This window comes from Podarcis tiliguerta (genome assembly GCF_965153285.1).
Source record: "Podarcis tiliguerta genome assembly, chromosome: 9".
Lineage (NCBI taxonomy): Eukaryota > Metazoa > Chordata > Lepidosauria > Squamata > Lacertidae > Podarcis > Podarcis tiliguerta.
In genome coordinates, this window is record NC_139542.1 from 29,111,226 (window position 1) to 29,136,539 (window position 25,314).

At 41.0% G+C, this 25,314-nt stretch overlaps 2 long non-coding RNA genes across 3 annotated transcripts in view; one reads left to right on the forward strand and one right to left on the reverse strand.

The window, feature by feature from the left end:
- LOC310685436 overlaps positions 1-25,314 on the forward strand; it is a 142,485-nt gene that overhangs the window by 106,881 nt on the left and 10,290 nt on the right. For both annotated transcript variants that reach the window (XR_014515254.1, XR_014515255.1), the window contains exons 3-4: positions 17,344-17,438; positions 20,886-20,996. This is a non-coding gene — a long non-coding RNA (uncharacterized lncRNA). The remainder of the gene's footprint in view (positions 1-17,343; positions 17,439-20,885; positions 20,997-25,314) is intronic.
- The window catches only part of LOC310685429, a 133,130-nt gene continuing 126,952 nt past the window's right edge, over positions 19,137-25,314 (reverse strand). Inside the window, exons 5-6 of the long non-coding RNA XR_014515245.1 lie at positions 20,667-20,879; positions 19,137-19,883 (exon numbers count right to left, since the gene is read on the reverse strand). This is a non-coding gene — a long non-coding RNA (uncharacterized lncRNA). The remainder of the gene's footprint in view (positions 19,884-20,666; positions 20,880-25,314) is intronic.

Sequence of the window (25,314 nt, forward strand, 5' to 3'; positions counted from 1 at the left end):
GCATGTTCCACTGGAATAATTCCCAGCTGTCAGTAATATGCTGATACACCACAGCCAACGATCGGGGAACAGGCGAAATAAACAGGATGGCCACAATGTGTACAACTGCATGAGCGTCTAACAAATTTTCTGCATATTTCACAGTCTCCTAATGAGATTGACATGCACTCTTTAATCTGCATCTGTCTGGTGCAGAAATGCCATAGACGCAATGTGTTAGAATGCATTGTTTCTTGCCTGTATGGCTGGTGATAGGGCAGGAGGAAAACTGGTAGGAATACTGTTTTAGAGTTTTTCATTCGTTTTCTGGGAAATGCTGGACAGGCAGCCAAACACAGATTGGAGAGACTGCTCATGTCATCAGAGTAGCTTTTACAGCTGCAAGATGACATAAATGGCCAAGGATATTGCGCAAGTTTTTCTTTCTTTCTGGAAATAGGTTGTTTTCAGTACTGCTATGAGAATTTATTGGGCTTGAATGAACTGGATCATATACATTTATAAAAATAAATATATGGTAAAAACTCTGGGGCATACTCTGATCATCATTTGGTGTCCAGGCCTGCCCTGAACTGGATCTTTCCAGAAAAGTTTTACAGAGGAGGAGCAGAGGGAGCAGACCTCTACATCTCCATCAGCCTGGAGGAACCTGTAGATCCAGTCATTCCAGCCACAGAACTGGAGGACAGCTATTGAACACCACCACTGTCTGCCATTCTTTCCTGCTCTGTTTCTCTCTTGCTGACGCATATAATGCCTGGAATGTCTGCTGGGAACACCTATCTGCATGATGCCATTTCTCTTCATTCAAAGCCTTTCTCAAAACCCACCTTTTCCTGGAAGCCTTTGGCTGAGCAACCTAGTTCAGGTGTACAGTGGTACCTCGGGTTAAGAACTTACGGTAATTTGTTCTGGAGGGCCGTTCTTAACCTGAAACTGTTCTTAACCTGAGGTACCACTTTAGCTAATGGGGCCTCCCAAAGCCACTCAGTGATTTCTGTTCTCATTCTGAAGCAAAGTTCTTAACCCGAGGTACTGTTTCTGGGTTAGCAGGGTCTAACCTGAAGCATCTGTAACCTGAAGCATCTGTAACCCAAGGTACCACTGTACTTTAACAGCCTGTAGCAAATCTAAGAAAATGGAACTGAAACAACCATATATTACCTTCCCTGTTTACCCCATCTTCCATTTCCCTCCACTTTCTCTGCTGCATCCTCTGCTCTGAATATTAGATTGTAAACCCCCCAGGGCCAACCCCCAAAATATCAGGGAAATGTTGGGGATCTCATGCACACCTGGCAAGTATTCAAAACAAAAAAGTGACACCAGGGCATAGTTCTCACTGTGATGGCAAAAGCGGTGTCTTGGCTGGACCACTTCACTCTGAAGATGTGTCTCATATGAGTAATACAAGAAATTATGTACATTCTCTCTGCACAGAAAACTCAGGGTTAGGATCTGACATGTATTGTTTGCTATGTGGATGCAAGACTTTGTATGAAGGCTTCCTATGGAAGACTAATGTGAGCCTCTACCTGCAGTGAGAGGTGGCAGAGCCTAGAAACATGTTTGCCACCTCAGTGAGAATGAGGACAAGTGAATACTGGCAGAGGTCCATCCAGATGCATGGATCCAGCTCTACCCTCTGAATGCCATGCCACGAACCCTATCAACACTCCTGAGCTGACACATAAGGGGTCCACCAACATCATCACGTGAAGGCTTCCAAAATGGGGACAGAAACTCTGGTCAGTCAAGGTTCCTGTCCTTGCATTAGAAACCCTTTGTGCAATGAAAGTGACCCACTTCTGGCTCAGCGAATCATACGTTGACTTGGGATGTTTGTTGGCATGTGACACATCCTCAAGGGGGAGGAGCTAGACCTGTGCATTCCGACAGGCCCCATTGCATGTTTGGCAACAAATGCCTTAAAAGGGCTTAGGTGATTAACAACAACAACAACAACAACAACAACAATCTGGCCGGGCCTCCCCAGCCACTCTGGACAGTCTTCCCTTGTATTTTCAAACAATCACTAGATGTATGTGGAATTGTCAACATTCCTTTATAATTCTTGATGACTTTCATATTTTGGACACTCACTGTAACATATATAAATGAATTTAAAGCCCCACAAATTCAAAAATATCGCACAATTTACATTCTCCTTCCTCTCTCAGATATCTAGGTGTGTTTATACAGTATATACATGTGTGTGTGTGTGTGTGTGTGTACACACACAGCTCAGCAAAACACTTCCAACGATCAGTTGAAGTGCCACAAGACTCTTTTTGTTGTATTTATAACAGGGAAATTGTCATTCAACTAATTAACAATTGTCATCTTGCATAGATGGTGTAACATCTGCACCAAATAGTCAGCGTGGGGAGGACAGGACATACACTTCACCCCCTCCCCACTCCGAGCCATTGCCATTTGAATGGGATGCAACACATATCATAAAAGAAATCTGATTCTTCACCTAGTAATGACAACCTGAGTCAGCCCTTCTGGGATTCAAGCGTGTGGTTCCAATAAGTCTAGGTATTTCCAACTTTAAGTCACTTAACGATTTCCTCTGTCTGTGATTAACCCGATAACAAATGGGGCTTGTTTTTAGTTCTCAGAAACGCTAGGCCAAATGCATTATGTTTGAAGGCTGGTAGAGACCCAGAGCCAGTTTGTCTACTCAAGGACTGTATGGTGGTCTCTTAAAATCCAAATTCATTAAGGATGCTCCGAGAACACGTGAAGCAGTGGCCTCTGTGAAACTTTTATTTTTATATATATAATATTTTTTATTGTGAAATTTTCATTTTTACTGTGGCACCAGATAGAAACAAAGGGAGGGCAAGTGAGTGAGGAAGAGGAAATTTGTGATGAAAATTTGAGGTTTGGTCTGTTGATCAAATGTAAAAGACCGAATAGTCATATGGAATAGAGACCTCTGCTTTGTTATGCGAAATGGGTCTCTAATGGGTTGATCCAGCTGATTACGGTTGTATAAGTTACGAATGAAAAGCATGTTGATGCATCGAGGGATTCCAAGTCAGTTCAATTTTACCTTGCCTGTGGGGACAATTTTACCTTAATTCCTAAATTACATCTGCCATGTGGAAGTGCTGAAATGTTTCCATGTGCTGGCCATGTGGTGGCCATAACATTTGAGAGCTTCATACCATGTTATGTATTCAGTGGTTTGTGTTTGCCTGAGCTTGAGTCTGGACTAAGGATTCTGATCCCCTGTATTTGAATATAATACATGATATCCAATCACAGAACTTTTCAGGATTTGGGCTACTGCCATTGGCCCTTACACTGTGTTATGATTCACAGCTTGTGAGTTTAGACAGCCAATCACATCGAGAGTGGGAGTGGCCCAGGCCTTCAGAAATGTATATAAGCAGTTGCCTTGCCTCTGTTGTTGAGTTCTGTTAGTAAGGGTTGAGTAAGGGTTCTTGCTGTTATCACTGTGTCTTGCTTCGTGGGAACACACATATTCTTCAGTTTGTTCCCATCTCATTGATGTATTCAGGATAGTCAAAACAGAACACTATGGAATTTGTGGAGATAGCCACCAGCTTAAGTATTTTTGGTTGGTCACTGAGGGAAACAGAATGCAAGACTGGTTTGGCCTTTGATCTGGTTCAGCAGGGCTCTTATGTTCCATTTCTTCATAAATCATCAACACATTACTTGTTGCAAGTGTCTCTCACAAATTATGTCAATTGTGGGGACCTTCCACCATACAGAAGCAAGTCTGGTGTGTCTTCCACCACCAGCTGAAACTTAAAAAAATATTCCCTTCCTTTTTTTCCTCTTTGAGACACAACATTTCAAACAAATGTTCCAGCCCAATTTAACAATGGCTCAACGTTTTCAAACACTATGGCTAATAATTATCTGTCTTGAAAGAAGTGGTCTCAGAGTTGCTCACCTCCCTTGTTTTCTTATCATAGCAATGGTGCCCACCTGAGAGGTGCCGAAATTTCTGGTGAGTTCTGGCTGAAAAAAATCCCTGGCTAAATTGAAAATACTGGGGCACCATACAAGGTTTGGAGAAGGATAATGGTTATGAATTGGGGAGATAGGTCCTCCACTCGGTTTCATAGGATTAGCAGGAAGCCTATCCAAAATGGGAGCTAAATAACAAGAGAAAAGTCTGCATGATTTGTTACAAAGCAGGAGACATGCTAATGTTCAGTAAATGAGGGTCTCTAGCATAGAGAAAATATTTATTATGCAAGGAGTGTACACTGTAAAACAGAGCTGTAGGAGATTTGGTGTTTCTTTTCAGTGACAAAATGCCAGCTCCTGTAACCTTAAAAATATCTTGTATATTTAATCTTACATTTTTGAGGATGACATTTTCTCAGTTAAAGGCCCAGAAGGCCAAAGTAGTGTTATTTTACAACTTTCAGTGTTTAAGATTCCATTGTATTATTAATCTATGTGAAGCAAATGGCCGTAAGCTAGATGTTTATAGAGAATTGTTTGACTTAAAAAAGGTGGAGTTGACAAGGAGGACCAAAACTCCCTTTTTTTCTTGCTACATAAACCTCCTGTATATTTTTTCACATACTTGGAACCACCAAATTAAAGCACAGACTTTGAACCAGTTTATAGGAGTGGAAAGGTCAGTGTCTGAAAACAGTGGAAATTGTATGCAGAAACCTTGTTTATTTTCTGTCTTTTATAAAAGCCATCCAATGTATTATGCAAAAACACTTTGTTATGAGGAGCGGAAGCAGAGATTGTGAATGTTTTGGTCACCCTGGAAACATGCAGGAACAGAAACAGATGTCTAAAACCTCCTGACTTTTCTTTATTGCAACCTGCCTCAGCAGAGTTCAGATAAATACAAAACCTACCCCTGAAACACCTGTCCATGCAGAACAACCCAGGGCAAATTAGGAAGCTGGAAATGCCAAATTGATTCAATTGTCACAGTACAGTCATTTCCTCTCCCACCCTCTCTGCGATTGTGTGTTAACAATTACTCGATACATTATCTGTGCATTTCCATCTTGCGTGTATAGAAAGAGCAAACATCCTCTACTTTTAATATGGCCGGCAGAGAACCTGACAGTTTACATTTTAATGTCAATTAATGATATATGTGACTCATCACTGTACAAGGTAATGCCTGCCTTTCTTTCACTGAACAATTACGCTTTCAACATGTTAATGCTCTGGCTTATTAGCCTAGATCACTAAGGCATAGCCTAATGCACAGGATTATTTACAAAGTTAAAACATCCATTACACCCATTAACCATGAAGCAAATGGAATCAAGAATCAATGACAGTGTGTCCTGGGTGTTGAATAAAGTCACATGTTTTCTGAAAGCATCCTACTGTAGCACACTTGGAGATGGAATAATATAAAAATGCTATCATTTTGGAGAAATGTTTTTAGGTGTAAAGTGATTGAAGATACCAGAAGGGATCCAGGTGTGTAGGGGTGTGGTGGGGGGATATAGAGATATAAAATATAGAGGCACATTGGTCAAAGATCATTAATCACTTGGAAGCTGTTGGCACTTCTAGACAATTATTTATTAAGGGGATATTGGAAGACACCAAAATGCACCATGTAGCCCAGAAATAGATGATACAGAGGGACAATAAACAAATGGTAATAAGAGACTGCTCTAGTTTTGCACATTCACTAATATAATTTAAAATTATTTATTTAATTTTAGGGCCAATGGAATTGACAGGTTCATCAAATGTTATTTCAAGCAGCTGAACAAAAGAGCAGCAATGCAATTTTGTACTGAGACCCCATGAAAACATGGTTGTGAGAGGTTAATTTCCCCAAAAGTCTTTCATCTGAAAGCTTTCCCCCATGGTATCTGACTTGATTATGGACTTAGCATTCAAAGTGTGAGCAAAGCTTGACTGCATCCTGCAAAATAAATAAAATAAAATAAAATAAAATAAATCTCCTCTCTCCCTGTAATATATCTAGTACGCTTAACAAGTTCCTTCTGGTCACATTTCAACACCTCTATAGTGCTGGTGTTCAAGGCATTAGATTATTGTTTAGTACCTACTGGGATAACATGTCTTTCTGTGGTTTCTTTTTCTTTCGTCATCATTATGACATGCAAGTATTTGAAATATATTTAGAATAAGCAAATTTGGGTACATACAGTGAATGGGGTATTAGTCAGTGATACAATCTCTCTTCCGATGTGTCATCCCACATCTTAGATGTTATTCTGTGATATTTTGCCTGTGAGTCGTGCTGTTTGTAGTGCACACAAAAGCTTTTATTGACTCTCAGGTCAACAGTGTATTAACTTGAGAGATGGAGTGCCAGGTTTTGTTCATCTTAAAAGTCCTGTACGCACAGACACAACCAGAGTTAACTTTTCTTATTAAATCAACACTGAGCACATATTTGGATGCAGGGTTGTTTTAATAAGCAAAAGATCAAAAGTCAAAGGCTTCATCCAGACAGAATAGCCAAGAGCTGCTTTTGTAATGCTGTAGTGATTGGACATCTATATCAAAGTTGTAAAAGGTAAAAAAAGGTAAAGGACCCCTGGACAGTTAAGTCCAGTCAAAGGTGACTATGGGGTGTGGCGCTCATCTTGCTTTTCAGGCCAGGGGAAGCCAGTGTTTGTCCACAGACAGCTTTCTGGGTCACGTGGCCAGCATAACTAAACCGCTTCTGGTGCAATGGGACACTGTAATGAGTGCCAGAGAGCATGGAAATGCTGGTTACCTTCCTGCCACAGTGGTACCTATCACTGGTGGAGGAACAGGGGTGTGGAGGGAGCAGACTGCCCTACCACCACTATTCTGGGAGGGTGCCATCGCGCCCCCCCCCAGAAACACGCCCCCCCACGTGCCGGATGCCACACCCCCACAGACGGCGCACCACGTCCCTGGGATATGTGCCACGCCCCCGGAGCACCAGCCACACCCCCACCTGCTCTCTGCCCCTGGTAGTGGAGCATGCAGCTTTGCCACTGGTACCTATTTATCTACTCGTACTGGTATGTTTTCAAACTGCTAGGTTGGCAGAAGCTGGGACAGAGCAATGGGAGCTCACCCCGTTGCGGGGATTCACACTGCCAACCTTCCAATTGACAAGCCCAAGAGGCTCAGTGGTTTAGACTGCAGCGCTACTCGCATCCCCAAATCAAAGTTGTAGACGTGAATTAACCAAAGTAGAATATAGTAGGGATGTCATCCTGAGACCTTGCCAGTATTCTGAATACTAAGAAGAGCATTAGCTTTGTTACAAATTCTTGTTTGGTTGTCAGAGAGAAATTCTTAACATCCCTCAGATCTTGATTGTAATAGTTTTTCACTAGTAGTGGGTGGAAGATACATTCTGGACACTTTTTGAAACATTATTAAAAGTTCTGTGGCAGAGCCTGGTATTTGCAATAGGTCCTTCAACTTGGGTTGCCATACAGTGGTACCTCGGGTTACAGACGCTTCAGGTTACAGACTCCGCTAACCCAGAAATAGTACCTCAGGTTTTGCTTCAGGATGAGAACAGAAATCGCACGGCGGCAGCGGGAGGCCCCATTAGCTAAAGTGGTACCTCAGGTTAAGAACAGTTTCAGGTTAAGAACGGACCTCCTGAACGAATTAAGTTCTTAACCCGAGGCACCACTGTATTTCAAAAAGGAAAAACCAGGTCACCCTGTATAGCAGCCCTACTTCAACTGAACTGTGGTCAACTCTTCCTCAGATTTAGCCCTGGTGAGACCCGGATGGCTAACATTCACAATCCAATCCTCCCTAGGTTTATGATGGTGAGAAACCCATGGAAACCAGTTCAGTCACCTTGTAGGTAGTGCATATCCTTAAACATGTGAATGAATGCAGCTGTTTCCCAAATGATTTGTAGGAAGTCCTTTAAAATTACTAGGAATGGAGGGTTGGGTTCGAAAGCAGGGTGTTGACAAAGTACTGATTGCCTTTGCTTTAAAGCAACCATAAATGCCAAAGGAAAATAGTTCTGCTGCCTCTCTCTATTAGGGAAAACGCCACAGCAGATTATTTTTTTCTGGGAGGTATCAGGTTGATAGCAGTCTAAATTCATTAAGAAATGCTGGAAATCTTAGCCTGAATAGATGAACTCATGCCTCATGATCCATGTGGGGGTGGAATACCTATAAAATCATGCACATTTTTGGGTGTGTTTTAAATCACACAATGGAGTGGAAATAGAATGGGTATATGAATGAACTTCAGGGTCTTCCCTCTTTTCATGCATTTACATCTGAAGAAGGGGGTTCAAAGGCAGTTCTGTTAGCTGGGCTTGAACTGTCTGGGTGGAAGGAAGGTCAGAGGAATGATTTTGTGTTCTGCCAATTAAAAAAAAAAGTTTCCCCTCCAACTGGAAACAGAGAGAGAAAGGGGAAGGAGAGATTTAGCTTCACTCAAAAGTATTTCTAAATGGACCGGGAAGGCTTTAGATTAGAATCATAGAATCATAGTATCATAGAGTTGGAAGAGACCACAAGGGCCATCGAGTCCAACCCCCTGCCAAGCAGGAAACACCATCAGAGCACTCCTGACATATGGTTGTCAAGCCTCTGCTTAAAGACCTCCAAAGAAGGAGACTCCACCACACTCCTTGGCAGCAAATTCCACTGTCGAACAGCTCTTACTGTCAGGAAGTTGTTCTTGGTTCTAAGCTGTTGGACTGGATCTAAGCTGTTGCACAGAACACCCCTTTTTATCCCTCCTGACACCAGAACTCTGTCTTCAGCTGACCCCAGAGGACCTGACATTGTTGAAGAAGGCCCCAACATCAGATCTCTCCCCTATGCCGTTGGAGCTCTGTAGATTCAAACTGTACTATAGACAGATCCAATTCATCCTCTGCCCCCTTGGAAGTCCTTCCAGGGACCATAAGACTGCAGACTTAGTTGTTCTAACAGCAACTATATGCAAATACAGTGGTACCTCGAGTTACAAACGCCTCAGGTTACAAACTCTTCAGGTTACAAACCTGGAAGAGTTAAATTGAGTTGAGAACTTTGCCCCAGGATGAGAACGGAAATCGGGTGGCGGCGGCGCAGTGGCAGCAAGAGGCCCCATTAGTGAAAGCACGGCTCTAGTTAAGAACGGTCTCAGATTAAGAACGGACCTGAGGAACAAATTAAGTTTGTAACTAGAGGTACCACTGTATATTTCTGCATATTATATATGCGTTAGAGTTGAATTCTCCGCTTGCTCTTATTAATTACGTAGTTGCTTCTGATATATCTAAACATATATACTTTCTTCTAGGCTGGTACATATTGTTCTTTGGGATGTAGACTTGTTATGTATTATATACTGCTCCTTGTATTTTAAAACAATGTAATTGATATCCTGATGGTTTTTTTTATTTTTTAAAAATGGCTTCCACAAAAACAAAAGAAAGTGTGGAGTTATCCTGATTTAAATAATGAGTTAATATTATCTAGGTCATAGGTAAAGGTACCCCTACCCGTACGGGCCAGTCTTGACAGACTCTAGGGTTGTGCGCCCATCTCACTCAAAGAGGCCAAGGGCCAGCGCTGTCTGGAGTCACTTCCGGGTCACGTGGCCAGCGTGACATCGCTGCTCTGGCGAGCCAGAGCCGCACACGGAAACGCCGTTTACCTTCCCGCTAGTAAGCGGTCCCTATTTATCTACTTGCACCCAGGGTGCTTTCGAACTGCTAGGTTGGCAGGCGCTGGGACCGAACAATGGGAGCGCACCCCGCCGCGGGGATTCGAACCGCCGACCTTTCGATCGGCAAGCCCTAGGCACTGAGGCTTTAACCCACAGCGCCACCCGCGTCCCTACAGTATGGCATTTAACAGAAGCTATACTCTGGAGTGGAAGTTTGGCTTGGCCCGGAGCTGAGGCAGTGTTTCTGAATAGGAGGAGTTTGTTTCTAAATCCACCTGCCCTGCCCCCCTCCCATTCCATAGTTTGGTGCATCCCTAGTTCCTTCAATGAAAAGGCTATGAAAAATATGCATTCAATTAATGTTTTATTGCATATTCTATTTTAGTAACCCACTAAAATATGTTCCCTTGCTCTCAAGTTATGTTAAACAATAACATTATTACAATCAGTGTCATCTTGCACTAGCGCCAACTCTTCCTCATTGTAAACATTTCCTGAGGGGTTATCCTCCTCATTGATAACTTACGAATATGAGTCAAATCCCCATGCGTGGTATTAAAATCCAGTACATGTTCCCAATTAAAAATGTCCCACAGCGTTCTTGATCATCTTTAGCAATTAGCATAATGCTGGAGTTCATCCACAGGGTAAATGTTGTAACCTGACTTGAAGCTCTTAGCCATCAGGTGTTTTCAATTTGTAGCTATATCAAGTGTATGTAACTCCAGAAATGTAGAAGAAATCATAGTAAGCGTGGAGCTTGGGCAATTGTCTTGATGGGTTTTGATTTTGATTGCTGGCACGCAGTTGATCCTTGTGATTAAACCATTTCCATTGTGGTACAGCCACAGGAATATTATGGAAAGGTTACTGAAATACTAATAAGTTAAGGAACTGAATAATTTTTTCCCTCATTGGTATTGTTATGAATTTGAGGGGTGGACAGATTCCCTATAATTTCTACATTCAGTGAAAGGTCAGAATTTGAGCAAACTGATAAATTCCAGTATTTAGCAAGGGCTGCGAATAAAGGGCTGGGAAGAACAACCAGCTAACTTCTTCGTGAACCCATCATGAACTGAGCTCATGATGGTGGGTTGCTGAACAAACAATGGTGCTGATGGCCAGCCATTGGCTATTCAATGGGATTCATTGACCAGGGGGAAGGCTCTGCCAGGCACAGAGGGAGGTTGCCAGGGTAAGGGGGGGGGGAAGGTTGTGATGTCACTACAGGAAGAGAGGGTGTTTTTGTACAACAGAGGTTTAGGGAGCACGGGTTTCTAGGAAGAAGGAGCAGGAAGTGAGCAGAACTCCATACGGGGACTGCATTGTTTTTAACCTGCATGTTTCATTTTATTATGCTTTTAACCGAGTTCCTTCATTTAAAAAAAAGAATGCTTACCTGATTTTTAAAAAAATCAATTTATATATTGTGATATTGCTTAATTTTTATGTGGACTGGTCTATGAGTGAGAGCCTGTGAGAGTCTATGAGCGACTCAAAGGTACTTGCTTCTTTTGAATTTGAAAATTCTCTCTCTCCCTCTCCACCCCCTTCAGTGGAAACAGAAAGTTGCCTGGAGTCTTATGAGAGACTTTTGTTGGGCCACTTGGGAGATTCTAAAGTCATTAATTTTAGAAGTAGATGGGGATAATTAGTATTTCATTTAAGTTAGAGGTCAACACCAGTGTTCTTTCCTCTACTGCAGACATTTTACAGAATGCTATGCCTCATTGCTTTTATTAGATTCAAGCAATGGATGAAATAACAATGTTATTAACCTCTAACACTGTTGAAAAGTTAGGAAAAACAGGTGGGGTGGTGGTGGAAAGGTCGGCAAGGCAGTTACATTTCCTTTTTAGCTGTGTTTGCGTAGAACGTGGCAGGACTTAGTATTAGATTTAACGGTCTCTGGATTAAAAAAAAGTTAGTGCAATTTCTTACTGGCCCTTTTGCAAGGGGTGGATAGCGACACTTAAAAACAAAACAAAACATGCATAATAAAACAATGCACCCAATTAAATTAAAATCACACCATGTCTGCTATAGTCTAGCTATTGGATGCTAGTCCAGATAGGATCAAATATTTTACCTTCTCTGCAACAAATGTGATCTGGTATGACTCAATTTTGTTTTTACAAAACTGGAAATGAAATCTTCAGGAATACTTCCACGTAGTGGAAACCAGTGAAGGTTTTCTTGATACACTTGGCATTCAAAGTTATCAGGGCAAAAATGTGATAAACCAGTTAAGTCCTGTGCAAACGTCCAGCCAAACTGACTTTGTAGATTCTGATTATCATAAAACTGTTTTGTACGGGGATGTCATATGCTTTAAATGTATGGTGTGGGTATAAGCCCAGTTAGTAAACTGGATCTAAATCCAAACCCTAACCATTTGGGCCATGCTCAACGCTTGGGCCTTTCCTCTACAATCAGTTCAAAGTCATGTCTTACTGCATTTTATACTACAGAGATATAATTCAATAGGACATGTCCACCTGCAAATAGCAAGGATTTTGAGAATAAAAAAATGATATGAACAGCAATGTCAGACCAGAAAGAATTGCTGGACATGCATTGTATGCATCAGTGAGGCATTTTCAGCATTACACCTCCAGTATCTAAATTAGGCAAAGTCTTCCTATACGGATGTTGTGGAGTCCAGTATACCTGAAACATCAAATTCTGCTGAATCATTTTAAGTTTAAATCCAAGGAATTGTTATGTATAAATTCTAAAGCAAATTTCCATTGTTTAGGTTGTACAGCACATTCTAATTCCCATACCATTGCTCTCTGACCTCCTGAACTTGTACTTTACAAGATTCCAGTAAACATTTGTAAAAAATAATTATGGGCTCAGCTTTCTGTGAAGATGCAAATTATTACTTCCAGCAATTTAAAAGATGCCAAAGCACTCAAAATATGGACAGTCCTTTAATAGACATCATCAGATGCCGTAATCAACGATATTGTCACTCAGCACTAATTGGTAGATCATATCTAAACTGCAATTTAAGAAAAAGCAAAAATTTCCTATGATTATAATATTTTTAGAAATATAGGAAGCTATCATAACGAGTCAGTCTATTGGCCCATGTGTGGGTGGCACTGTGGTCTAAACCATTGAGCCTCTTGGGCTTGCCAATCAAAAGCTCAGCGGTTCAAATCCCCATGATGGGGGTGAGCTCCCTTTGCTCTATCCCAGCTCCTGCCAACCTACCAGTTTAAAAGCATGCCAGTGCAAGTAGAGAAATAGGTTTATAAATTACCGGGAAGATAAACAGTGCTTCTGTGTGCTCTTTAGTCATGCTTGCCACATGACGTGGAAACCTGTCTGCAGACAAACGCCAGCTCCCTTGGCCTGAAAGCAAGATGTACGCTACAACCCCAAAGTCGCCTTTGACTGGACTTAACCGTCCAGGGGTCCTTTACCTTTACCTTACTGACCCATGTAGTTCAGCCTTGTCTACATTGACTGACAGTGGCTCTCTAAGGCTTTAAACAGACATGTCTTTCCTAGGCCTAACTAACCTGGTCTGTTAGCTGAAACAAGCCATAGGAACTCTAGAGCAACAGAGCCTCCCCCAAATCTACTCTGGAAGGTTGGCAGAAACCCCAGAACAGTGCATGGGAGGAAGAGGAGGGGAGAGATTGTTCCATTAGTGCAAGCATTCATGCTTGCCCAACGGAACAATCTCCTTTGAGCAATGTTGAATTCCACAGCACGTAATTTTATGGACTGCAGCTATGTTTATAATGGATTTTGTGTTGCCTTGAGAGGATTAGCCCTGAAAGGCAGCGTATAAACTCTGAGGATAAATAAAGTAAAGGGCACTGAATCCATTCTGCCAGTTCTTCTTCTGAGCAGCAGATGGGTAGGATTTTAGCTTCCTTTGAAACACGCATAAGCGCTGCTGCCGGAGGGACTCACATATGGACATAGCTGGGCTGGGGTGAATGCGCGTGGGGCAAAACCCCTGGAGGAGAGCCTTTTAATTCCCAACACCACTTCCAACCTGCTCCCTGAAATTTCACTGAGATCAGAGTCAGGGAGCAGATATGAAAAATACATGAATTAAAAGGCTCTAGTTGCAGGCCCCCCCTCCCATAGGACTATAGTTACATAGTGTAGAGGGGGTGCTGGTTTGCAAGGTGAGCTTTTTGAAGACCCACCTGTTCTTCTTACAGCTCTCCACCGACTCTACTGGAGTGGGTGCATGTCTGATGTGTGAGAGAGAATGGGTGTGGTGGGCAATGCCCACTTTTGTTTGGGCTTTGCTCACCAACAATGTGGCCTTGGTCCAAGAAAGCTTAGCAACCCCTTTTTATGGCATTAGACTCCTGTTTGCTACCTGTTTGATAAACCTGCCTTTCCAGACCAAATATTGGTCTGTTTGATAAACCTGCCTTTCCAGACCAAATATTGCCTAAATTAGCATTTTGCTTTCAGTAGGCAGTGAGACATAGGCAGCCCTTTACCTCCACATTGATTATCAGCTATGGCTACCTTACTCTCCCAGCAACCAGGAGATGGTAACAAAGAAAGTTCAAAATGTTTTGTGATATTAAAGAAATTGAGATCTCAACAGGTGCTATATAAATTTCTATTGAAATACACACATAGACCTAAGTAAATATTAAGTGGATGTCATCCATTTTGTACATCTGATAAAGCTGATTTGAAAAGATTAATCTGTATTTCCAAGGGACCTGAAATAATGTGTAAATGGATATTTCCCTTCCGATTACTATGTTTTGGAACATTTTAATATTTATGAATAGCCACAGATAAGAGGACACATCACTAAAATAAATAAATCTATTAACATCATTTAAAACTCTTGCACTATAGTTCTTCTGGATAGCAATTAAGGTATAACCAACTGATCCAAATTTCTTGCATTACCTGTTTTATTGACACATTTTGATAAAGGACATAAAAAGGGAATAAGTATAAGTATAATCACACTTCTAGTGAGCTGTGCTACTTTAGAAAAATGATTGAATGTGCTCTGCTAACTAGTTGGTAGTGTTTTTTCTTCGTAACTGACTATTTGAAACCAGCAAAATTACTTTTGGTGCTGCTCTCTGGACACTTAGTCAGCATGCCTAGCCAGGCTATCATTAATGAAGATTTCTCAAACAAAGAGGAAAAGGAAGGCAGTGGATTTAAATTGTGGAAGTTGCTTGATTCCCTGGTCCTAAACACATTAGTACACTGTATTTCCCTGCTTATACAGGCTTTTGTATAGTGAACATGTGACTGTTCAAATGTCCCAGCAGGGCATCCAGAGTTTGCAAGGAAGAGAAAAAAGGGGAAAGGGGAAAAAATTGTTTGGAACAAATTTGCATTAGTTCAAGGGCAACGTTAAGCATTTTACAGATGGTTTATTGCTATTCTTGTGCTGTTTAAGCTGTCTTTCATGTCAAAAGTCCTTTCCTGCTTACAAATCATCAGGAAGAATTCCGGCCACCATGCTGTTTGCATAAGCTCCTTCAGGGGTTCTGGCCCTTTGATCACAGATATCGTTTGCAATCGAGTTAAAAATAGGAGGCTGCTGCGATAAGCCTCGGTTCTGACAGTAGACCAGCTTTCCTTTTTCTTCTCTAACTTTGTTCTCGTCTTTTGTAGTATGGGAACACATAATCTCAACACAGAAGGGGCAGTGTTGAGGGATAAGAGTGGAGTTTAAAGAAACTGGGGAGGTCACTGAATGAGAACCAGCTTCTTACAAAGTGTGGTCCACCTTTCGAAGAATGAAAAGGGGGGGGGGAGTTCAAAAGAACGCAGATGCTTATCTATATATCAGTTTTTCAAGCTGATTAGCAGATTACAGGCAGAGTACAATTTTAACATCCTCAATCCTGCTTAAAACACTCTCCCCCGCCCTTAAACTTTGTGTTTTGCTCTTAATCCACTGAGACTGTTTTAAGGGACAAAGCAAATACTTCTTGAACTCAATTGTGGGACCCCCATTGACTTCTATGGATGTGGTGTCAGTCTCAAAGCACATTGCTGTGTTCAGTGTCATCATAAAGGTTCTTAAAATAAACTGCAGCAGAGACAACTTTATTTCATAGTTGCATTGCAGTTTTTATATAGAGAGAGATTGTTTAAATCATAGATTGTTGGTTAGCCATTGCAACATAAAAACAAGGTAAAAGAAGCATTATGTGTGAAGTGACAAAAAATTCAGTTTCTGGGGCCTGGTATCTGACAGCTCATTCACATATATGAAATTTACCATTTGGTGCTGCAGTCAGTAAGCGATGAACATATATGTGTTCATCAGCCTAGAGCTGAATCCAGACCATTCCAAAAAGCACATGGAATTTGGGATGGGGTGAAAACTCAGATTGGGGAAGGTACGGTAATCAATATGTGATGCGCTGTTTAAAAATAATTATGCAGTCATTTTGGGACAATCTAGACCTCTGCTGGGTCAATCCTTTAAATGGGCTGCAAATGCTGTCATCTTACTTGCTAGCTTTCCCTTCTGCCTTCATATGCAGCACCTCAAAACACTTTTCAAAAGGCAGCTTCACACAGAGCGTTCAGCTTGAACACTTGCAAATTCTCAACTGCTTTCAGGGCGAGCAGTGCAATTCTAGTACATCCCTAGTTTGATGGCTTGAGGGTTCCAGGATTTGCATTCACTCTACCCATATCCCAGGACAGGTCACTCATAAGGTTGCCCAAGACAGTTTTGGTCCCAACATTGTATCGTAAGCTAAACTGATAAAGAACCAGACAATCAGTTTTTCTCCATGTGGATTATCAGACCAGATTCCTCCTTTATGTTACAGTAAAATAAACCTATCTCATGAGAGGGGGAAAGGTGTATGACTATTACAGTTAATATAAAGGATGAATTGTATTATAACACAATAAATTCTAATAAAGTGAAGTCATAAAATTTTATTGTACATGACATCAGATAGCTCATAAAATTTAAACCCATACATAGCAGATAATGGTTGCATTCCTTTTTGTTTAATTTGGCTTGAGTCAGTATGATAATACTTAATTGCTTGACTATTAAATTCTTTGTTAGGAAATGAGACAATTTCTGTCATGGGAATAGAAGTGAAACACCTAGTTGTGAATGGTGGATATTGCTGAAATCCATTAGGGGTGCCAGCATTATGATGATACTTCGGTCTAATTTCAGCGCCCTTCATTCCTGTGTTGAACAACACAGAAACAAGGAGTGGGGGCCTCACTGGTTCTCCTACACCTGGCATTGAACACACTTCCCTTGACATTTGCAAGTATATCACATGGGAGCGTTCTGGCTGACCACACAGTGTTGAAGATTCTGGGGCAATCTTCACATACACAGGCGTGTGCCTTCATATGTGTGAAGGCACATACCTCCCGCTCCCCATTACAGACATTAGCAAGTGCGCAACATAAGGGGTTGGGCTGTTTGGTACAGCCCTGCTCCTTGCTTAGGTGTTACTCAACACAGGAACAAAGAACACCCAGATAGGGTTCCTTTGGTTTGGACCCTCAAGGCCAGATCATGTCTGCCATGGAATGCAGTTGCATTGAGGTTTTTAGGGAGGTTAGATGGAGCAGTACTGCCAGTTGCTTTGCTGCGACAGTAAGTAATGTTTGGACAATTTCTTATTATATTCTCTATCAGGTGTTCAGCAATATCTATGGCAATAATGTTTTCTTACATTTCTTTTCATTAAGGGAGCAACTGAGAGAATACTAAGAACTACTCAAGCAGAGAGAAAAAATAGAGATGGAAGAGCAGAGAAATGATGAAGAAAACAGAATTCAAAACGGTAAATAAATTTATATTATATTGCCCTTTGAAACTCTCATGCCCACTACAGCCAGTGTAATCCACCATTGCCAGCCAGAGGGTTTAAACATTCTCAGTGTCCATGTGAACAAACACATATATAGTGAATTGAAAGCATACATTAATGTACAGAACAATTTTTTTATTCCTTCCAAATACTGATTTGTGATTCTAGATGAGATTAGAATCTGTACCAGGACACATTCCTGGCCTACCTGCTCCTGGGATTAAATACATCCTGTTTCTGCAGTTAGAAAGCAGCTCTGGAAAAAACACACACGATACTGGCATTCATGACTTCTGAAACACAAAACAGCTCAGACACAGTGGAAATGGGATACTCAGTCTTCCGCTCTTTCAGTGTCAGGGAAAATGTAAGTTAAATATTACAAATCTTTTTTGACAGAATAATCCTTTTAAAAGAACTTATTTTCTTTCTTTTTTGGGTGAAGTTGTCCGAGCTGCATTATTTTTTAACAGGAGATACTAGTTTTTGGAACATTTCAGATAAACATATGGATGGAAACAGTTATTCGTTGTTCTTCACTTGGTAGTCAGCTGTGCTTACCTCTAATAGTTTAATGTAGGATCATTTTCATGCTGTGCAGAGTGCTCTAGAGGATTCCAAAGGAAAGGAAATTCAGCCAGTAAGTTAATAAAGCAACCTGTATTTTAGATCTTTAATGGAGCACACTAGCAGCAGTGAGAGGAGATATGATAGTCATCTTCAAATATTGAAAGGGCTGTCACATGGATGATGGCGCAAGCATGTTTTCTCCTGCCTCAGAGGGTAGGACCTGAACTAGTGGATTCAAGTTACAAGAAAGGAGATTCCAACTCAACATCGGAAAAAACTTTCTGACAGTAAGAGCTGTTTGACAGTGGAATGGAGTCCCTCGGAAGGTGGTGGACTCTCCTTCACTGGAGATTTTTAAGCAGAGGTTGGATGGCCATCTGTCATGGATGCTTTAGTTGAGATTCCTGCATTGCAGGGGGTTGGACTAAATGATCCTCAGGGTCCCTTCCAACTCTACAATTCTATGATTCTAAAAGAGCAGGAGACCTTAGTGTATGTGAAATAATCTGCTCTGTTGTTTCTAAAAGACAGTTTCCTTCCCAGACTCTTTGTGTGGCTGTTCCATTGGGCTTCTTGCCTTTTCCAAAGAACACCAATGCTTTGGCTGTGTACACATTACCATATACTTTTGTTCCAGCGTGTTTCCGTTACTGCTGTCTGAAGTCGTGTACATGTGACATTAGCTACAATCCATATCCACCCTGTAGTTTCTTGAGAAGTACTGGACTGAGAGACGTGAAAGTAAGGTTGGCGAGTTTGTGGTTAGAAATACTCCTGTTTGATGCATTTCCCCTCAGACCAATTTCCATCTGATTTGAAAACATAAGTTCAATTTGCAGTTGAGGCGAGGTGTGTACATTTGAGACAGCTGTTGCACACATCCAGATGGCAGCATGTGCACAGATGGCAGCTTCATGTATGCAGCCATGAGGAAACCAAACATATAATACACATCAGGTGATGACATCCACACTCTGTCTCCTGTATGCACCTCAACATGCAAATGCAACTTAAAATTCATTGAGGAGAAGCAACTTCACTGTGTTTTGAAGCTGCTAATGTGTACATAGCTTTAGAAGCTTAATCTTGTCTCCTCCTCAGGTTCTTGTACACTTCCTTCCAAAACAAGATTTTCACTCCAGAGCATCCAAAAAGCTCACCTTATTCTTTGTCCTACAATATCTTGGGTTCCTCTTCATACAAGCTAATGTACTAATACCTTGATTTTTAAAGTACACAGCTTCCAAGTATGTAGAAATGTTGTTGCAGCTAAACCTTCTATATTCTTTAACTTTTTTTTTAATTAAAAAAGCCACATTATGCTTTTCAGGTCCATTTCCCCCACCCCTAGAAGTCCATGCAAGCTTCCTTGAATAAATCAAGTTGATGTCTCTTGAACGTAAGGTAGTGCAGCACAGGGCAAAGTAGAGGGTGGGACTGTTGGCTTATGTTTAAGGACATGATTAATTTACTCAACTTTTGCATGCTTGTTAATGCAGAAATTAGTATTTTATGAGGAAAGAGATCTCCCCTTTAAATAATGCAACCTTTATTAACTTCATATTTTATACACACACATCTTTCATTGCTGACAGAATCTGGAAAAGTTCTTGCGGAGAATAAATTCTCCTATAAAATGTTTTAGTGGGCCCCTTCGGGTAGGATGTTGTGAGGCAGACTGATTGCTTAAGCCCCAGAAACAGTAGTCATCGTTGTGTAAGTTGGTGACCCTGGGAAAAAGAATAAGGGAGCGGAGGCCATTGGTGTGTTTTTTTTACGTTGGTGTGGCTGCTCGTAGGCCGTTTGATCTGTGCTTAGACGAGACAGTCCTCCAATTTAGGTTCTGTCCTGCAGGGATGACAAAGATATTTTTGGAACACTAGGTCATTATATAACTGACCCAGACATTATCTGAACCTAGCTTGTCCAAAGGTAGACAAAGGCAAGGTGCCCAAAGCCAACTAAATGGCCCTGGAAAGCTGCTTAAATGTGCCTTATCTCAGACATGGTAATTGGCTTTCTACTGGTGGCGAGTACAGTTCTGTTAAAGGCGGGCCTGAGGGAACCACTCTTTTTTGGACTGTAGTTTATTATTAGGTGAGGAAATTACTGGACACCTCCAGCTGTCATTAATCAGCCACGGAGCCTGACTGGAGCCAAGCAAGAGGCCTGTGGGTGTATTCTGCTGCATGGTAGGGAAATACAACGAGACAGAGACAAATGCTTTTCAGCCTAGCAGCACTAAACTCTGCCCTTTCACAGACCTTAACATGCATGTTCAAATTGATTTAGTCTGTTTACCCCCTCAGCTTTGGCATCCATTTCCCTTTAAGACTGACAGCTTTATGTGTCGCTACCATGTTATTATGTGTTACCGTTCTACCAGTAGCTATAGATTTTCGGACAAGTGTAGGGGAAATATATTTACTTCCAGACACAGAGGAGGACTTGGTAGTTCTGACACTGCAGCTAGGAAAGCAGAGTCAATTAATTACTTTTTTAAAAAAATGCAGCATGTGTTTCCTCCTTTTATTTTCCACTTTCTCCCCACTTTTCTAGCCCATTCCAATTCATGTTAAAGAAAAAAAAAGAGAGAGAGAAAGGTCGGGGGGAAGCCTTAAATAAACTTACGTGATTGAGAAACACATCTGTCAGGTGATGTAAGTGTCTGGCTTATAATTCTTCCTCTTTGGTTTACAAACAAGAAATTTCTTCATGGCTGTGGAATGCCGACTTAAAGTCTGCTATAGGTGTGTGCCTCTCAAGCAAAAAATGAAAACAAGTAGCAAATCACAGGGTTGACTTGGCTTGTAAACACCTTTTAACTGTATTTTCTCTTCTCTGCTGTAGGGACAGAATATACATGGAACGTGAATGGAAACTGAATGTGGCTATTTAAACATGATCTACCTAACAAAACAAGAGCCAAACAGTCCTCTCTGTTTTCCCACTGCCAGTTAGGTGAGTCCTGTTCTCCTTTGCAGGTGTTCTCTTTGCCTTTGGGTAGCAGCCCTTCAAAAGTGACAGGTTCTGTGAAATTACTACAGTTACAAACCCCTACCAACCATTGATTTGATCTGTGGTTGGGTCGTCAGCAGGATGAGAAACTGAGGAAACCGTGAGTAGTTTCACATGAAGAGCTACAATATGTAAAGTCACAGAAGGGCAACTATGAGAGTGTGTTGACATACCATACAGTGAGATTGTGGCTCACCTCACAGGAGCACATAGTTAACAACTTGACAACAACTGCACACTGAAATACCATTGCCCCTGAAACCCTCACTGTCAGGATTCTTCATTCCTGACCTGTGTCACCTTATACTACCATTTATGTCTAGTGTGAAATTTCTCTAGGCTGTAGAGGTGCCTTGGAATGAAAGGTATACATTAAATGTACCACTCCTATTTTTATTTATTCAGCTCTTCTGGGTGTATTGACTTCTCCATGTTTTTATGAGTTGCCTGAGGCAGCTTTTGCTAAAGGTGTTGATAAAACCTTTTCAGGTGAAATCGTGGACAGCTGGACCATATGTTGGTTTCCCCCCCCACCACCAATTTTTCCCCAGCTAAAGATTGTTAAATAATAACTTGAGGGTATTTTCTCCTAATGAGCAATAACCATATCCTAGGCTAAATAAACTACAGGCCACAGGCCTAGGTGTTTATTAGCCAAGGATATGGTCAGTAACTTATTTTGCTAGAAGCATCTTCTAGCTCTTATTTAAGGCTGATGCAAAGGTTACTTGGGCTGAAATGAAGTGAGTAGGATGAGGAAACTGTGTTTGTGTTTATTTTACTGAATGTACCTGCATGGCAGGCAAGGCCTGAGGCGCTGAATATAACAAGGATCAGAATCTTGAAATTAACAGCCTGCTTTTACTCAAGTTATAAAGGAAATTAATTAAATATTTTCATGGCTGCTAAGAAAGCACTCATTGGTTTAGTCCCATAGAGAGAAATGAGATTGTGTAGAAATAGTCACAATGGGGCAACAGTGTCAATTCAGGGTTATTATGGATTATAGCAACAGCCTTATACTGAGTCAAATCATTGGTTCATCAGCATTATTTTAACTGATAAAAATACGCTCTTCAAGGTTTTAGACAGGGGTGCCTGGAGATGCTAGGCATTGAAGACACCGCTACAACCCTTCTTTTGCGTTTCTTGTTATGGAATGATTCTCAGAGTCATTATACAGGGAGTAAGTGTTTTATTTTCAAAAAGAGAGGTGCTGGGGCTCAAAGGCAGGAGTTGCCAATGTTTCTGGACCACTGGGTACATTTGTAATCCTCAGAAAGTGTTGCAGGCGCCAGTCACAAAATGAGTGCTTTCTGTGTGTGAGTGGGAGATTGATATTAAACAAAATGACTGTAGTGGGGGCATAACACACAAAAAAGGCTGTCACATCTAGAAGAGCAGAAAAAGAGGCAGGACCACCAAAATGTGTAGGCAAATCTCACATCAGCCCCCAAACATCTATGGGAATAAAAAGGCACTTTTTCCATTCACAGTGAGAAGCAGTTTGCACATCTCCTTTGTTCAGAATGGGTCAGTGTCCAATTGTAGTATCCGATGAAATGTGGCCCTGGCTTATGGGGCATGTTCAGTGTACAAGCTGAGCTTAGTGCAAACCAGAACTGAGCAGGTAGATCAAACTTAGTGGGCAAGGCCACAAATAGATATAATGAAGATAGAGTTGAATGAGGGTCTGCATTATCATTTGTAATTCTTGGTGTCAGTAATAAGGCACTGGAAAAGGGTTGTCAGTTGTCTTGGTAACAAAATTAAAAAGATGCAATATTATTTTGTTTTACAACTGTTTATAGTTTAGTTTAGTTTTGCATTGTAATTCTTATTGGCTATCATTTTTGAAACAATTTATGCTGATATAGACACAAGCTGAATGAGCCAAAAAGATTTAGGCAAATTGAGTTCTTATAGAATCTTGATGCTTAGCGGGAATAGCCTTATTTGAAAATCTAGTAAATAATGAGGTCCAAACTACAGCACACCATTGTTACTAAAACATAATAAGACTAGTGTAAAATCTCCCAACATGTGTGTCTGTGTTGCACATAAAATTCCTGGACATGGAAATGTCAAGAAATCAGTTTCTTAAACTAAGACATTACCGTTGAAAATTGATATGGGCATAGTCTTAGCAAAGCATTTTCATAGGTTATTAGTTCCAGTGAGTTTGACCATCTATCAAATGAATGTACCTGATACAAATATATATGGCATTGACTAATTGGCATGCTGACAGTTGGCCTAAGTTAGATATATGATGTTGTGCCGCTGAGGTTGGTAGAAAAACAAAAATACAAAAAGGTAGCTATGCTATGCCTACAATTAGCAGTGTAAACATCTTAATAGGCATCGAGGACACAAACAGATGTTCTAATAGCGTGTCTGTGAGAAACTGATCTGTACTACTTCCACTCTAGCTTGACCTCTCAAAGTTTCAGTCCCACTGGGAATTTCAGTGATTTATTAATTTGGGCACAATGAATACCATAGAGACAAGCAGTCGTTTTTAAGGAGTGTGGAAACAGTGTGTGTTTGTGTGTCATTTCATAGGCGTTTTTCTCCCTGAGAAGCACCCTTTTGTATTTTTTGCACCCTTTTGTATGGGTGCAAAGGCAGAACAATATTCACAAGGGTGTAGGTGTTCAGAGAAGAGCAAATGTTTCCCCATTGCTAAGGTGACAAACAAGTCAATGGTTCCAATTTGAAGTTGACGATCTGGTTTAGAATGTGGATGGAGATATGCGATGTACAGCTGAATACATACCCTACTTTGCCCCAACTGCTCATGTGTAACTAACTATACACAACCATAACTGGATCAGGGTGAAAATTTCATTGTAGAGTGGTGGCAGGAAATTAAGTCGGTAGTGCAGTATTGTAAGTCATTGCTTGGGCAATGACAATTAATTCTTTTTTCCCTATTCAGAATGAAGGAAGTGGTAATCCCTTATTCATCCTCAGATGCATTGAGAGCCAGTGTGGTGTAGTGGTTGAGAGCGGTAGTCTTGTAATCTGGGGAACCGGGTTCGCGTCTCTGCTCCTCCACATGCAGCTGCTGGGTGACCTTGGGCCAGTCACACTTCCTTGAAGTCTCTCAACCCCACTCACCTCACAGAGTGTTTGTTGTGGGGGAGGAAGGGAAAGGAGAATGTTAGCCGCTTTGAGACTCCTTAAAGGGAGTGAAAGGCGGGATATCAAATCCAAACTCTTCTTCTTCTAACAAAATTGATGAAAACCCTCAAAGATAGAGGGATTTTGCAGAAGAATTTTCGTGTCTCTCAACTGCATACTTTTTGCATAAAATCTCAAATATCTTTATAATTCTGCACAACTCTGGTTGCAATAGGGGAAGTGCAGCCCAGACCAGTATGCAATTAATCTGTGATAAAACAGAATCTAATCTCAAAATTAATCAAAATGGATTGCTGCAGCATCATTCTACTACATTCCTAGAGCAAGGGGAGGAAAGATTGATTATTCAGAGGATGTGGGAATACTGGGAAACAGAGACAAAGAGTGAGAGAGCAAGAAAGAGCCACAGTTTGTGGAAAGCAAGCCTGTATTTGAGATTAAGAAAAGTTTATTTTGGGCAAAAGAATCCCTTGTAAATAATTTTCTTTGTATTGTTAATTGGGGGGCAGGGCGGAAATGCTTTCTGGAAATTCATTATAATTGTATATTTATTCAAAGCACTTTTGTAATGCCAGTCCATCGAGAAAGTGTTTCAAAACCAAGACCCAATTTCCAAAGCTAATGCATACTTAATATTTTCTGAAAGATGTACCAACATTTCAGTTAGAAGGGGTTGTTTTGCTGTATCTTGAATCCTAATGAGAAGTAAATGTTAAACTTAATTGTTTCTCCAAAGCCGCTTAATAAAATGATCCTGATATGTGCTCTTGTTTTCTTCAACATGAGAAAGCTGAGTGGTACAAGATCTTGATCAGTTATATGTCCTTTCTCTTTTATAAGAACTTTTTAATATTATTTGCCTAGAATAAATGCAGCCTTGACTTCACAACCAGCGCTGCATATAATCAGTATGACTCACAACAGCAATACTGACATACTCTAAAATGAGCAAGTACATAAATCAGAATTGCTATCTCTGCCCCACTCCACTCCCCCGCTGACAGGATTTGTGTACATCTACTAGCTTCTTGGAAGGCACAAAGTCAATGGATAGACCCATCTTCATTGTTCACTATGCTGTGAAAGCAGTACTTGTTGATTTCTTGCCAGATAT